The 10,908-nt window shown below is 60.9% G+C and overlaps 1 protein-coding gene across 9 annotated transcripts in view; it reads left to right on the top strand.

Annotated features, from left to right (window-relative positions):
* The window catches only part of MEF2D (myocyte enhancer factor 2D), a 61,836-nt gene continuing 50,928 nt past the window's right edge, over window positions 1–10,908 (top strand). For 4 of the 9 annotated variants that reach the window (XM_084500567.1, XM_084500570.1, XM_084500568.1 and 1 more), the window contains exon 1: window positions 3,941–4,116. The gene's annotated coding sequence lies outside the window, so the exon portion shown is untranslated. Of the gene's footprint in view, window positions 52–3,934; window positions 4,117–5,143; window positions 5,268–10,908 lie in introns of those variants that run through there. The other 5 variants (XM_084500562.1, XM_084500569.1, XM_084500566.1 and 2 more) reach the window with 4 other exon arrangements.

Raw genomic sequence — 10,908 nt, 5'->3', positions numbered from 1 at the left:
ACGGGTGAGCCGACGTCCTTCGCTGTAAGACAATATCCCGGGGCAGAAACGGTGAGTGGGCCTTGGGGCGAGCACACGAGACCTCAAAAAGCTTCTTGCAACCCGGGGCCGAGTCCCCGCACGGCACCCCGCGTCCCACCCCTCGCAAAGCTCCCCGCTCGTGACCCCCCCACCCCGGTCCCTGGGGGCGTGCAGCCCTTGGGACCCAGCCGAGCCGCACCTTGGGTTCAGCACATGCGAAGCGCAGATGTAGAAAGGCAAAAGGACTGGCCCGGGGCCAAGCGGGGAGGGGAAAAAAAAAATTAAAAAAAAAAATCAAAACCACCAAGAGTCTGGCTCCGGGTTTTGGAGCCAGGGCTGCGAGCTTGCACTTGGAGCACAAACCGGCCTCCTGCGCTCCTGGCCCCCGCTCGGGGCTCGGTTTGGAGAGCGGCGGGGAGGGGATGCGGGCGCAGACCTGGAAGCAAAATGTTTACACGCTCCCGTGCGAGCCTTGCTGCGGGGGACAGCAGCCTCCTCTCGCCCCGTGCCGTGCGCTTTGCCCTGGGGAACCCCCTCCCAGTAGGGCTGCGGGGTACCGGGGGGGGTTGGGAGGGAGATGTGGGGCGCAGAGGGGTTTTGGGGGGTGACCCCCCCTTGCGGGGCACCCCGCTGCCGGGGCGCGCAGCTGGAGCCGTGGCGTGGCCCTGCCGCTTTAAACCTGCCTCTCCCACGTGCTGTCTGGTTGTGCTGGAGACGGTGACGCAGGCAGGACGTCAATGGAGGCTGTGGGAGAATTTAGCCTGGGAGAGGAAAGGGGGGGGCAGGGGGGGAGGGAGGGAGCGGGGCGGGCTGGGGGCCTGGGCAGGAGGCCCCCGGCACCAGCCAAGCAGGGCCCCCCAGCTCCCTAGAGCATCCCTTTGTGCGCTGTCCCCCCCCCACCCCTTTCCATGGACCCCTCTCTGGCAAACGTGGCCACCCTTGGCTGCTGGGGCAAATAATCCGCTCAGGCGCACCCCTGCTAGGGGGGGGGGCACGTGAAGGTGACGCTTCCTCCCTGCCCGTGTGTCCCCGACCCGTTGTCACCGCACGTGTGCCACCCTCACCCTGCCAAGCTGCGGGGTGGGCACTGGGAGAGAGGGCGCTGCAGGGAGCGGGGCTGGATGTGCCCCCCCCGGGGATGGTGTTGGTGCCCCTCGGGATGGTGTTTGTGTCTCCAAAATGCCACCCACGCCCCTCTGTCCTGAGCTGTGGGGTTGGTGGGATGCCAGCGTCCCACCTTTTTTTAGGATCTTCCCTTCTTTTAGGATCTGTAGCATCCTGAGGGCTCCGGTGTTAATGGGGTCGAGCTGGCAGTGGCACGTCTGCGCAGCCGCAGATTTGGGTTTCCCACCGTGTCCACCCGTGTAACCACCACGTTTTGTAACCACCCAAGCAGCGTCCCCAAAACCGCCATGGGAGCTCTGCTCCTGCTTGGTCTAGAGGAGGCTGAAATGGAGGCAAGGAGATATCGAGAGCTGCACCCAAGGGAGCAGAGATCCCACAGCTCCTCCACGGCACGGGACCGGTGGCGTTGGCCTCCTGGCCCACTGGGTGGGTGCTGGATTTGCCCTGGGCTGGTGCAGTCCTGGTGCAAGTGAACGTCCCCTACACACTGTATCCTGGTGCCAGTGGGGTTTTGCTGGCCCCAAAACAGTACCGGTCCCGTGGGGAATGAGAATCCTGGTTTCCTCGTCTCCATCCTGGTAGCAACCTCTGGAGCAATACTGGGACGAGTGAGCGGGGTGCTGGGGGCAAGGACATGGGGATGGGTCCCCGTGCAGCCCTGGCGGAGCCACCCATGGGTGCCAGTGCTGGGAAGCCGTGCGTCCGCTGGTCCCGCTGCCTTTCCGTGCCACGCAGCCACCAGCAGAAGCTGCGTGCGGTGCGTGAAAGGAGTGAACGTTTTTCACGCTTCAGGATTTTGGGGTGTTTCTTCTTTTTTTTTTTAATAGGCTGACTTGCAGAGGGTGTAGGTGGCTGCGTATCTTCGCAGACCCAGGAGTCCTCCTCCCTCCTACCCGCTGGCATAGGGCAAGGGAAAGCAATTTCCACTGTCAAGAGGCTGCGTACCAGCTGTACGAAACGATCAGCCTGGTGTGGGAAGGGAGTTACTCAGCATTTGGTTCCCAAGAGAAAAAAAAACGCAGCCCGAACCGACTTTCCAAAATACTTTGAGGTTCATAGTACTGTTCTTGTCTTCGTCTCATAAATATCCTGGGCTGGATGCTTCCCGCGTTTCCACCAGTATCTCATGGAGCGGCACCGGAGCTCGGCTGGTGCACATTATTATGACTATTTTTATTTTTTATTTCTTTGGATACGCGATCTCGGTTGATTGGAAAACAAACCCCAGAGAATCCTTGAGGAAAGGCTGCAAACAGCTCTTGGTGGGATGACTAATCCCATCTCTATCTAATCCAACAGGGTGCTAAAAATAGCGCTATTTCTAACAATAAATATAATAAAATAACTCACTGACAACAAACAGCCCCAAAAAGCCAAACACAGAGAAAAGTCCACTGGAAATGTGTGTGGTGATGTGGGAAGGAGCCAGCAGGGAACTGTGTCACTGAGCCAGAGGGGTGGGGACGGCACGGGTGCTCGTACCCGTCACCTTGGCGGAGATTTTTGAGTCTTTGATTAGTTAGTCCCAAATTAAGGCAGCGTAAAGCTTCTTGTCGGCCATGGGGATGGCACGGAGCAAGGCCCTGATGTGCTGCTCGGTGCCTGAGCAAAGATTAGAGGTCGGCAGCTTCCTCGGGTTATTAACTTGCTAATTAATGGCTGGGTTTGCCCAGTGCAGGGCCACGCGTTGGCACCGGGGGCACGCACCAGTGCCGGTCCCGTCTCTGCAAAACGTCCCCATACCACTCGCTCGTCCCCCTTTTCTGAGTCACTGGGGGCATTTTCCTGCCTGGAATGGGATGGTGGAACTGGGGCTGGCAGCTGCTGGTCGGTGGGTGCAGGTGGGAGGCCACGTGCACCCATTTTTTGTGGTGTTCCAGCTGGGTGCACCCAATGGGGCTGGGATGTCCCCGTCACTTGGCCCTCGTGCAGGGACAGCGGCCTTGGGGACCCTTCCTTGTGGGGACGCAGCCACCACTGTTTCAGCATCCTTGGGGGCTTTGGGCTCCCATGGGACCTGTGCCAGCTGGTTGGGGGACCATAAAACACTTCCCAAGGAGCTGCTGACCCCAAGCGCAAGCCTGCTTCCTCTGGGATGAGCAAAGTCCCATGGCAGCTCCGTTTCTATTTCCACAGAATCCCAGCGTCATTAGGGTTGGAGAAGCCCTCCAAGCTCATCTGGACCAACCACCCCCTTCCACCGATGTCACCCCTGAGCCATGTCCCCAAGCACCATGTCCAACACCCCCAGGGACGGTGACCCCACCATGTCCCTGGGCAATGCCTGAGCAGCAATGCCTCCTCATTTCCAATCCGTACCTCCCCTCAATTTTCGCACGATCTCCGTTCAAATCCTTCAGCTTCCAACAGGCATTTCGTTTTGGGACCAATTCTGACGGCATAGGCTTCAGAAGTTTAAAAATGTGCTCAAAAATGCTCCTTGGCCTTTAGGGTAGAGATATTACGATGGGGCTGGGGGCTGAACCGAGCCCCTCCGAGTGCCCCCCCCAGCACCCACAGAGGTGCCGGACCTCAAACCAAGCCCCTCCAAGTGCCCACTCCCCCCCTTACCTCCCATTTTCAATCCAATTCAACATTTATTTGCAATTTATTCCTTTATTACCCCCCCCACAACACCCCTCCCTCTCCCCACAACCCCAAACCCCCCCACTGGCAACCGAGCCGCGGGGCAACAGCACCCCCCGGGAAGAGCCCAGAACCACCCCCCTCTCCCTAATTCCCCCCCACATGAAGGGGTCGGGGCTGCGGGGGGGACCCCCGCGAGGGGAGCGAAGCGGGGCCGGACCCAGGCCGGGGCCTGCGGCTCCTTCCCCGGCCGCGGCCATTTGCTCCCGCCCCGCCCCGCCGCCGGGGCTGGGCCGGGCCCCGGTCATGGTCGCTCCCCGCCGGCAGCGCCGCAGCCCCGGGAGGCGGCTCCGCCAGGCCCCCGCTCCGCTCCGTGGACTCGAGGTAGGGTCCCGCGGCCCCGCGGCCGTTCCGTTTTACTTTTCTGACCTTTTTTTTTTTTTTTTTTTTTTTTTTTTTTTAAATAGGCTTTTTTTTTTTTTTTTTCGCTTTTTTTTTTTTTTTTTTTTTTTTTTCGAAACGGCTCCGCCGGGGTTTTTTTTTTGGCGTTACTTCCGAGAAAGGCGGCCCCGTGCCGAGCAGCTGGAGGCTGGGGGGGGAGTTGGCAGCACCCTCCCAGTCCCCCTAAAGCCCCCCTACCCCCTTAAAACCCCCTAAACCCCCCCCAATACCCCTAAACTTCCCCATCCCCCTACCCCCCCAGTTCCCCAACCCCCCCCCAGTTCCCCTAACCCCCTCCAGTCTCCCTAAACCCTCCCTAACCCCCCCCAGTTCCCCTAAGCCCCCCCAATTCCCTTAACACCCCCTCAACCCCCATAAACCCACCCCAACCCCCGTAACCCCCCCCAGTCCCCCTAAAAACCCCAAAGCCCCCCTAAACCCCCCACCCCGATAAAACCCCTCCAATCCCCTAGACCCCCAATTTCCCCTAACCCCCTCCATCCCCATAACCCCCCCCAATCCCCAAGATCCCCCCAATCCCTTAGACCCCCCCCAGTTCCCCCTAACCCCCCAAACCCCCCCAAATCCCCCCAAACCCCCCAATTCCTCATAACCCCCCCAAATCCCCCTAACCACCCCCCAATCTCCCTACCCCCCCTCCCCTACCTCCTCCCTCCCCCCCCACTCCCCTTTCCCCCCCAACCCCATTTAACCCCCCCCAAACCCCCCTAAACCCCCCCAAAACCCCTTAAACCCCCCCAAAAGACCCCTTAAACCCCCCCCCCCCAAAAAAAAATAATCCTCCCCCTTCCCCCCCAAGCCCCGAGGCGGCGGGGATGGGCGGCGGAGCCGAGCCGAGAGCCGAGCCGTGGCGGCGGGGGCGGAGAAGCAGCACATCCTTCCCCCCCCCACCCCATAACCACCCTCCCCATCCTCCTCCTCCTCCTCCTCCTCTTCCTCCCCCCCCCCCCTCCCCGTTCACCCCCCCCCCTCTCCCCTCCGCCGCTTCAAAACAAACCAAAATGGTGCAGAGGTGAAGGAGGGAGCCAGAAGGGAGGAAGGGGAAGAGGTGGCGCTGAGCAGCGGGGGGCCAGGTGAGAGGCGCCGGGGGGGGCTCGCCCCGTTATTTAAAGGGGGGGGGGACACGAGCTGGCAGCCCCCCAAAACCCTACAACCACCCTAACCCCCCCCCCCCATCCATCCCCTTGATGCGGGGCCGCGATGTTTGGGCTGGGGGGGAGCGGGGAGATGGGGGCGATGCTGAGGGGAAATGCGGTGGGTTTTTTTTTTTTGGGGGGGGTCCATGGGGGGGTCCCCGCTGCGGGGTATTTGAGTGGCAAGGGCAGCTTTTCGGAGGAGCCGGCGGTAAATGGAGTCGAGGAGCTCCCGTGCCTTGGCCGCTTGCCGGCCTGGAGCTGACAGCTGGGATTGTTTGTTCCTTGGGGGGGGGGGGGGGGACACATTTTGGGGGGGGGCCCAGCGCCGCCGCTGCCGTTCGTGGGGCTCGGGGTTTGGGGCACGAAGCCCCCCGCTCGCTGCCGGGGGGGCCTCCATCCGCCGTTTGGCCTCCTCGCCCTCCGCCGTCTCCTTCCCAGCCGTTTCCCCCCCCCTCCCCAAGCTTTGTCGTCGCCTTTTTTTATTTTCATTTTTATATTTTTTTAATATTTTCCCCCTCCCCCCCCCCCGTACGCACCCACGGCTTCCTTCCCCATCCCGGAGCCCCGGCCACAAATCGGGGTGTCCCCTCCTGTGTCCCCCCCCATGATGACACCCCCACAGCCCCCCGGCCGGGTTGCTGCAAATCCCCCCGGGGCGAGCCTCCTGCCCCCTTCTCCCCCCCCCCATTTTTCCTGGGGAGGGCCTGATCCTGCCCCTCCGAAACCTCTGAGCTTTTAGGGCACCCACGTGGGCTTTTAGGGCCGAGCTGGACCCGGGCTCACCAGCCCCAAACCTCGCTGGGGACGGGGCCGTGCCCGCGGGCTGGGACCCCCCCCCATGTGTCCCCCCCCCCCCAAAGCGAGGAGCAGCGCTTTTTTGGGTGCAGGTAAGCTCGATTCTCGCTATTTTCTCCCCATCCCCGGACCGGTTCGGTGCCGACAGCCCCAAACTTGGGGGACGGCACCAGCTCCGGCGGCCCCCCCGGGACCGCTCCGGTTGCGGGCGGGGGGCGGTGGGGGAGCGCTGGCGGCGGGCTCCTGAAGGTCACGGCCCTCTGGAAGGGCCTGGCGGCTTTTTCCTTTTTTTCCCTCCCTCCTCCCCGTGCCCTTCAAATTCTGCAGTTGTCATGGCTTTGCCAGGCTGAGGCATCCGCACTTGTGCCGGCTCGGGAGCAGGTGGTTGGCGGCCCCGCTGCTCGGGGGACGGCGCCGCCGGGGCGAAAACGGGCAGGGGGCTCGGGGTTTTGGTGGCACGGGGGTTGGGGGTCCTGCCGGGGAGGGATAAGAGGGGATTTAATGGGGTCGAGGTGAAAGGCCTGGCTGTGAGGGTCTGGGCACGGCCGGGTGCTGCCTTTTGGCACCAGCCACCCCGCGGCCACCCGCGTGTCCCCCTCCCTGCCCACCCGCTCGGTCCGGCGGGGGGCTTGGGGGGGACCTTGGGGACCCCACGAAGCGCCGGCTTTGTCACGGGGTCACCTTGGGAAGTCCCTCAGCTTCCCCGTGGGGCCGTGCTGGGCCAGGCCGGGGGGGGCCGGTGCCCCCTCCCTGCTCGCACGGCGCTGGCCGCGGCGGGCGCTCGGTGCCGGGGTGGGGACGCGGCCGGTGCCGGGGTGGATTTTATTTTTATTTTTTTCCCCCGGTTGCTCCAAGCGAAAGGAGCGGGGCCCCGATTCTCCAATCCCCCCCGGCCCTTTAGCGCGACTCTGGCGACGTCAAGGAGCCTAAATATGGTCATAAACCGCATCCACTCCGAGGTCCCTCCGTGCTTCCAGGGCCGTGTAAAAGCCTCTTTGTGCACGGGAGAACAAAGCCCAAAGTGTCCAACGCGCGACCCGGTGGCCCCGGCCGCCCGGGAGGCCAGGTAGAGGCTGCGGCTCCTCGGCACGGCGAGGCCGACGCTCCCGGCCCTTGTTTGGGGCCCGTTGGGGTTTTTTGGCCGAAGGGGACAGCTCGGTGCCAGCTCCGCCGCAGGCATCCCAGCCTGGCCCTTTTGCGTTTCGACCCCGAAACGTGTCAGGGCCTCGGCGAGGGGCAGCGATTTTCGAGGTGTTTTTCTCCAAGCAGCCTCCGCCGGCTCGCCGTGGCTGCCCCCAGCTTCGGGAGAGGAGGGACGCGCGTCGCCGGCATCACCCCTGTCCCCCAAAATCCCCGTCCCCCAAAATCCCACCATAGGTGCTCTGCGGCGTGGCCGTGGCGCTCGGGGTTTGGGAACGGAGCTGGCAGCGCCCCGTTAAATCCCGGGGGGGAGCCCGGGGGGGTGCGCACCCAGCTCAGCCCACCAGGGCAGGGGCAGCGGCGTGGGCTGCCGCGTGGATGCTGGCTGAGCCTCGCCGTGCCGGACTTCCCCATCTGCAACCAGAGCTAAAAATATCCCCGTGCCTCGCCCCGTAGCCGTCCCATCTGTTCGGAGGGCGAGCTCCTCGGGCCAGGGACTCTTTTCTTCTTTTTTTTTTTTTTTTTTTTTTTTTAATTCTGGTTATTTTAGCGCTTCCTAGAGGCTGAGCTGCCCCGGAGTTCGGAGGTGAGCGGATTGCAGATGACAGTCCTTCCCCCCAGGAAGGCCGCGGCCGTAGCGACGAGCCGAGCCGAGCCGGGGTGAGTCAGAGCAGGGGCAGGGAGGAACGGGGAGGATGAGGCAGAGCCACGATCCCGTACCCTCGGCCACGATCCCGCACACCGAGCCGCTCGTCCCTCCCGCAGCAGCAGGGACGAGGAGCAGGATCGGTCCCTGGCGCCGCCGCTTTTCCACCCGACGCTCCTCTCAAGGGTTTTTTTTTTATTTATTTATCCCCCCCCCTTTCCTCCTCCATCTTTTTTTTTTTTTTTTTTTTTTTCTTCTTCTAATTAGAGAAGCTTTCAATAAAGAGCCGAAATTTGTTAATCATTTTGTTTGATCAGAGCTTAGGCAGTGCCGGCAGACCTCTAGCTTTTCCCTCTGCCTTGTTTGAGCAGCAGTTTGCTTTTGCTTTCAAGATGGATCTAGCCGTCTGCCTGCCAGCAGCTCTACCTTCACCGAGCTGTCGCTTTTCATCTCGCACTCCACTTCTGTTTGCCTGTGGTGTTTTTTTTTTTTTTCTCTTTAATTTCTCCTTTCTCCTGCCCTCGCTCCTGGTGTCTCCCTGCTGTAGCTCCCCAGCGCTTGAAAAAAAAAAAAAAAAAAAGGACGAGGGCTTGCATCACTTAACCCAAAAAAGTGCCTGCGTGGAGCGAGGGCTTGTTAAGCGCAGGGGAAATAGGTTCGGAGGGATTTATTCTGGGGGAGGGCCGCGGCTTTGCTTTCTCTTGGCAAAGGGGGGAGTGTCGGGAGAGTTTTCTGGGCAGCCCCGTCCCGTTTTTGCACCCTTCCCGAGGGGGATGCGTGGTGGGGAGAGGCGTGCGCGGTGCAGAGGCAGCGACGAGGCTGCTCCTTAATGCAGGAGTGACCCCGGAGCAGGTGAGTGCCTGAGCCCTTTGCCTCCTGGGATGATTTTTTGCAGGGGGGCCGCGTGCTGGCCCCCAGAGCTTGCAGGAAAACAGGAAAACGTGACCCCCTCCAACAAGGGGGTGTCCCCCAGCGCCTCCAGCTCTGCTCCGACAGCAACGCTGCGGGCGCATCCTGCCCCCGCGTGCCCCAGCCTCATCCCCTGAGTACCAGCGGGGATGCAAACCCTGCAGCGTGGTCCTGGGGGGTGCGAGAGGAGGGATCCCGTCCCCAAAACGCCCTTCAGCATGAGAGGAGCCTCGGTGGGAGCCGGTCGGGCCGGCCGGTGCTGCGTGGGGATGTGTCAGGCGGCGGCCACCACCCTGCAGGCACCCGGGCGCTGCGCGGTGAAGTCGTGGCGGCGTGACGAGGACGAGCAGGGCACGGAGCCGTTTGCGCAACGCCCGCTGAAACGCTGCTTCCCCTCCTTTTTCCTCCAGCTCCTCCGTGCCTGCGCTCGGAGCATCGCTGCTCCGCGGGCTCGGCCGGCACCGTGCGCCGGGCACCTGCGTTCCCAACCCTCCTCGGTTTAATTAAACGGGGCTAATTGAAAGCCGGAGGGCCTCGCCGTCTGTGCCCCCGTGCCAGGGGGGTCTGTGGGGGACTCGGGGGGACCCTCACGTCGAGGAAAGGCCGGCACCGTGCCTCTGGGCTGCTCTTGGGCATTGTGTGGCGTGGAATTGCAGCGCTCCCACCTCGCGCCTTGAGTCAGCGTTGTTTTGGGTTTGGGAAGGTGGTAATTAAATGACCTATTTAGGAGCAGGGAGGAAGAGAAGAGTCGGTTCCCTTTCCAGAACTTCAGGCAGCTGCCAGCCAGCATCCTGGGCAAGGATCCTTTCCAGCAGGAGCAGCTGCCCGGGTGCCCCCTTCCAACGGGGCTGCTCGGGGAGCGGGGTGAGGGACGGCGTCCCACGCGGTGCCGGTGCCACGTCGGCACTTTTTGGAGGCACACGTGGCAAAGCCACAGCTCCCGAACCTCCCCGCGTGCCAGCAGCAGTTGGTTTTGACACCGGCTTGAACCCAAGGGCAGGGGGCTGCCGTGTTCCCTGCTGGGTATAACAGGGGCAAGCAACGGCAATAAATAGGGTGAGGGTGTAACAAGCTCCCTATCTCCTTATGGGATTTTTTATTTTATTTTATTTTATTTTCAGCAGTTTTTGCTGTATCTGCTGCCCCTTCCCAAGCAGCACGGGGTCCTTTGGCACGGTTTGGCACGGCACGGTGCCGGGGCTGTCGTGGGATCGTGGGGCATTACCTGCCCGGGGCGCACGGTACGGCTGAAAGGTGCCGCCGCTGGGGATGAGCAGGGGTTATAAATAGCCCTGGCTGAAACTTTTCATCTTCCTTTTTGAACGCGAGTGCCTTTTGGAACAGCGTGCCTCTTCTCCATCCTTTTGGAAGGTGTCCATTTTTATTTTTATTTTTTTATTTTTTTATTTTTTTTTTATTTTTAAGATGAAACGTTTTCGAAAGCGAGTTTTTCCCTTTCCAATTATCGGAAGATTTCAGGGGAAAAACTGCCAGGCCCCAGGAACTCACCTCGTGTTGTGCAGGTGGGGAAAGGGTCGGGGCTTAAATTTGTTTTGAGTGGTTTTCTTCCAGGCAGGAGCTGATAATGCCAAGCGTTCCCCGGTCACTGAGGGTATCCTACCAAAACCATCAAAATCGGGGAGGGTGGAAAAAGCAGGGTTTGCCGAAAACCTGCTGCACCGAACTGGAGATCAACGATAAAAAATGGGATGAATGGCTGCCGTTTGGTTAAAAAAAAAAGAAAGAAAGAAAGAAAAAGAAACATTTCTGTGTTTCTGTCTGGAATTTTTCAGTTGTAAAACCTGAAATCCTCCCCCACCCTGAGCAGTAACCTTGAGACACGGGGCCGCGGCAGAAGTTTCCACTGACAGGGAGGGGAAAAAAAAAAAAAAAAAAAAGAAGAAAAAGAAAAATGTGGACGAGTTATTTTGACCAGCTTGACTTTTTTTTTTTTTTTTTTTTTTACACGCTGCAGTCACCGAGAACATCCTGTCCTGTAACCGTGCGGATCCGGTGGTCTGCACCGAACGCAGCGTCTCGGGATGAAACAAAACCATTTGGGGCTGTGTCGGGGGGCTGTGATGATAA

The sequence above is a fragment of the Aythya ferina genome, assembly GCF_964211825.1.
Source record: "Aythya ferina genome assembly, chromosome: 29".
Classification (NCBI taxonomy): Eukaryota; Metazoa; Chordata; class Aves; order Anseriformes; family Anatidae; genus Aythya; species Aythya ferina.
Note: the sequence above shows the minus strand (reverse complement) of the source record. Positions and strands in the feature narration are given on the sequence as shown.